Raw genomic sequence first — 5,036 nt, 5'->3', positions numbered from 1 at the left:
ACCATTCCTTGGCTATATGGATTAGCAGTATTTGGAATTGTAGCAGGGAGAGAAAGCCAGACCCTGAAGTTTTAGAGGCTACTGAGAGCAGAATCCCCAGAAGCCGTGCTGGTGACTCAGAGGAGGAGAGCTGAGACTAGAGGAAGCGTCTCCTCATCTGGCCCAAGACAATAGGACTGTAACATAATGACAGGAGGCAGGAGCCAAGGGTCCCCATGGCTGAGCGGCTGGGAATTGAGAGAGCTGGCTGCTAGCTAAGGAGACCTGTGGCTGTGTCCACACTGCTTGTTGATCCTAACATGGTAACTTCCCTATTATAGTCCTTCAACTGCCTGCCTGGTCCAATCCTACCTCCAGGAGCTTTTGGAGTATTGTCTATGACACGGAGTGCCCATTACAAAGAATACTGAAGCCAGCATAAACGTAGAATAGCATGGGAGAAACACTGTCATTTGGAATTGACTAGATGGTAGAAGAGCATGGATTGATTGAACTCTTCTTTGTAGTACTCATTTCAGGTACACTTGATCAATTTATGAACCAGCATATTGAAGGCCTGTCTCACTGACTTAGCAGTGAGTTTCGTAGTGGTTTGGACCATGTTTCTATTTGCTCATCATTACATGCTTAAGGCTTGTCACAGTGGTTAGCACATAGTAAAAATTCAATAAGAATCTCTTAAAAGAAAAAAAGCATTGTGTTGCCGACAAAATGTCCCCAATAGATTCAAAACAATGCAGGGCCAGGGCTGTACTGTCATCCACACCTCCCTCATTGAAATCAAATGTAAGGTAAGGAGTTTTCATAAACATTCTTCAATGTCAATTTGACAATACTAAGGTGTAATTTCATAATAATTTAGTTATTTCACAGTATTTTAGAAATATTCCAAAATAATGAAAAAATAAGACTGGGTAGGCAAAAATATAAGAAGAGTTTATATCTTTCAAACTCTACATCATAAATACTTCTTATAACTAACCACTAATGTATGGCATCAAATAGAACAGAATCTTGAATTAACTGAGGACAGACCTATAGCAATAATAATCAGTAAGTAACTCTAAACTTCTCTCTCCATGCCCACCACTACCTCCCCCGCACCAAAAAAAAATCCACTGCCATCAACCTTCTCTGGAGTTTCCATGACTGTAAAGCTTGCAGGAGTGGGTGGCCTCATCCTTCTCCTGGGGAGTTGGCTGGAGATCTCATGGGGAACAGTGCTTAATTCACAGCACCACCAGGGCCCCAGAAAAGCTACAGTATCTCTATCTGCTTATGGAAAGTTAAAAACAAAACAAACAAACAAAAAAACAGGTAGAGTGCAGATAGAATAAGAGTTGGAGTAAAGTAGCTATAGTCAGGGTTTGTGATAAATATTTGAAATATAATTATTACATGAAGGAAACTCCCCTCACTGCTTGTTAGATGACGACCTCTGCCTCGCTCTAAGCATGGTAGTCCTGTCACCACTTTCCCTAAGTGATTTTAGGAACCCTTGGTGGTTCTGACAATGTTTCCACATATTCCTTTTTAAAGCCAGTCAGTTAGAATGTTTAAAAATGTATCTCCTGAAAATTAAAATTAAAAGGATCTTTCATACGTATTTTATGGCAACTCAGGTCTAAAGGGCTGGTAATCAATAAAATGAAGCACAACAACAAATGCATGGGTTTCAGCATTAATAGGAAGGGTTGGTGTTGGAGTGAAGAAGAATAACTGCCAAGAAAACCTTGTTTCACATGGAAATGAGGGATGACAGAATACTTCAGAGACCTAGAATCCAAAGCAAATGAAAATCTTCAGGAAGTCGTGATAGATAAAAAGGGTATTTTTTCTGCTGAAAAGGGAAAAATGGGAAAGAAGGGCCACAGAATAAGGACCGTTTTCCTCATATGAATGCCATAGAGTGAGCTACTGACATGCTAATTTCTGATTTTGGTTTCTGTTTACTGATTAAGAATGTTGTTTGTTTGTTTTTTGCCTCTTCCAAGAAGATTAGCAGGCAGAGTGAGAGGCCACGGTTCTGCGGAGGTGGGAAGCAGGAGAGTAGAAGGAAATCAGGTGTGCTAAACTATAAGTCTACAAATTAAGTGAGGACGAGAACAAAGAAGTATACAAAACTCACTATTGTCAAGATAATTCTGGTTCACAGTGACCCTAGAGATGTAAATCTTTGTGGGAGTAGAAAGCATCATCTTTCCCACCTGGAGAGGGTGCTGGTTTAGAACCGGTACCTTGTATGTTACAGCCAGCAGGTAACTCATATTCTCAGCAGGAATTCCCTGTATACAATGGTATACTTGAGTGCTATCATAATTAGTAAAATGGTAAAAATGTTTAAAAGTTGGGGCTTGTGGGGTAGAGAGGTGAGGAGGAGTGAGTGAGCCCACAGTCCTGAGGCATTTAACCTACCTCGCTGCACTTACCACCTGTTCCAAACAACTCACTCAGAGGATATAGAAGACAGTGGTGGGAATGGGGAGGAGTAGCATCCACTCATATGTAGTTCATATCCTCCCCACAGATTGCTGACTTGGTAGAAAGCTAAAATGAAAGGCATTTGACACTACCCCTGCGTGATGATTTAGCTGGTCTTTCGAATCACATCAGATGCTGTGATTTGTTGGCAAGCTGAGAGGCACTGAAATATTTCTGTGTTTCAGGGAAATTGATGAGTTTCTTTGCTTTTATATTTGAAAACATCTGTATCAGCACCTGGAAGATTGTTGGTTCTTTGGAAAGGAAAGCACTCTAAGGGTGTGACACCGGGAATTCTCTTTGGCGTAACACCTGTGAGCTGGCATGATTGTAGATGAGGTAGCAGCAGCATGAAAGACTGGGCACTATATGCTAAAGCTCTGGTTGCAAAAGTGAAGGGTTGTCATGTATCAATTTGGCACTAAGTAAGTTGATGCCACCAACGGATCTGTCTCCATTCCATGTGGGTGCCACATACATGCGACCAGCACGTTACAGACCCTATTCGTGGTCCAGCACAATTTAATTCTAGAAAATGTGTACAATGCAGTGGGGAATGGGGCAGCAAGAAATATTTGAATTAATAATATTAGAATTCTGGTCAATACTGATGAGTGGGTACTCAAAGCCAGATTTCTCCTATACCCCAGTGTTGTAGATACCTGTTCCACAGAGCACATCAGAGATTTCTGACCTTTCTTGGGATTGAAAACAAAAACAAAAAACACACATTCCAAATGTGTTCTTAATAGGGTAATTAGAACTAGAATTAGTCCAGTTTATTTCATCATCAGAAGGCAGTTGGGAGATACATCCAGACCAAATAACTTCAAGTTATAGGTAAAAGAAGGAAAAAACAAGGCAAAGTTTAGCAGCAATTAATTACTACAATAGTTTATGATAGGAAAGTACTTACCTTTATCAAGGTATTTCTATTTTTAATTAATTGTTAATCTGAGGGCTATAATTTGAATATGGTATATCTGATGATATTTTAATAAATTAATCCCTGCCATGAAATGCTTTAAGCACTTCTCATTACTTTGAGAATAAGATAATAGCCTCCTTAAGTAGTCTCCTTATTTTGGTTTCTCTCTCCCCAACCCTTAGCAGCTCCTTCAAAACGTAAGCTGGAGCGATCCATTCAAATGTGAATTAAATGATGTTACTTGGCTACTCAAAACCACTAATAGCTTCTTATTTCACTCAGAGAAAGAGTTCTACGGTGTCCTAAATGACTCTACATGATTAGATACTGTCGCCCTCCCCATATACTATCTTTCTAATCTCAGTGTAGTAGAGAACCTGACCTTGCTCAAGGAGCTTAGCCTTTGCTTTGGGGAAGAAATCTGTTTCATCTCTAATATGTGCATCTTGGATGAAAGAAGGTTATAGAATGAGGACTGTCATGCCTGACAGTCTGAAGGTGGGAACTCGTCATATCAGAAAAACCAACAAAGTGATTTAGAATGGGTCACCTATGGTATTAACTCTGCAATATTGGCAATTATTTAATTATATGAACATAATGAAACAATTAAAATTCAGGACAATGAAACTTGAATGAACTTCCCTGGTTGGCAATAACCCATGTGTATTATTACAGAGCAATGCTGTAAGAATAATGCATGTTGCAAACATGCATGGAACCCTGCTAGACTCTATCCTTTGTAGCTCTTCTTTTAATTAAGTTATGTTTGTATAATTTCCCAGTAGTAAACTATAGCCAAGTGCATAATAGATTTCAGTGAATTCCATGAATCAGTCTAGAAAAGTACTTCTAGCACACCACTCTTTAAAAAATTATTTTATTGGGGGCTTGTACAATTCTTATCACAATCCATACATACATCCATTGTGCCAAGCACATATGTACATTTGCTCCCCTCATCATTCTCAAAACATTTGCCTTCTAATCTAGCCCGATATCAGATGTCCATTTTTCCCTCCCTCCCCACTTCCCCCTTCCTCATGAACCCTCCATAATTCACAAATCATTATTGTTTTGTCATAAATTACACTGTCTGACGTCTTCCTGCCACCCTTCTCTGCTGTCCATTCCCCCAGGAAGGAGGTCAGACTTAGCTTCTTGTAATCGGTTCCCCCTTTCTACCCCACATTCCCTTCACCCTCCAGGCCTCACCCCTCTCACCACTGGTCCTGAAGGAGTCATCCATCCTGGATTCCCTGTGTTTCCAGTTGCTATCTGTACCAATGTACATCCTCTGGTCTAGCCAGATTTGTAAGGGAGAATTGGGATCATGATAGTGGTGGGGAGGAAGCATTCAAGAACTAGAGGAAAGTTATATGTTTCATCGTTGCTACCCTGCACCCTGATTGGTTCATCTCCTCCCCACAACCCTTCAGTAAGGGGGTGTCCAGTTGCCTATCGATGGGCTTTGAGTCTCCACTCTGCACTCACCCACCTTTACAATGATAGGATTTTTGGTTCTTTGGTGCTTGATACCTGATCCCTTCGGCAGCTCGTGGTCACACAGACTGGTGTGCTTCTTCCATGTGGGCTTTGTTGCTTCTGAGTTGGCCATTTGTTTATC

The sequence above is a fragment of the Echinops telfairi genome, unplaced genomic scaffold (assembly GCF_000313985.2).
Source record: "Echinops telfairi isolate 266 unplaced genomic scaffold, ASM31398v2 ScPeMD7_443;HRSCAF=831, whole genome shotgun sequence".
Taxonomy (NCBI): Eukaryota; Metazoa; Chordata; class Mammalia; order Afrosoricida; family Tenrecidae; genus Echinops; species Echinops telfairi.
This window is presented reverse-complemented; position numbering follows the sequence as displayed.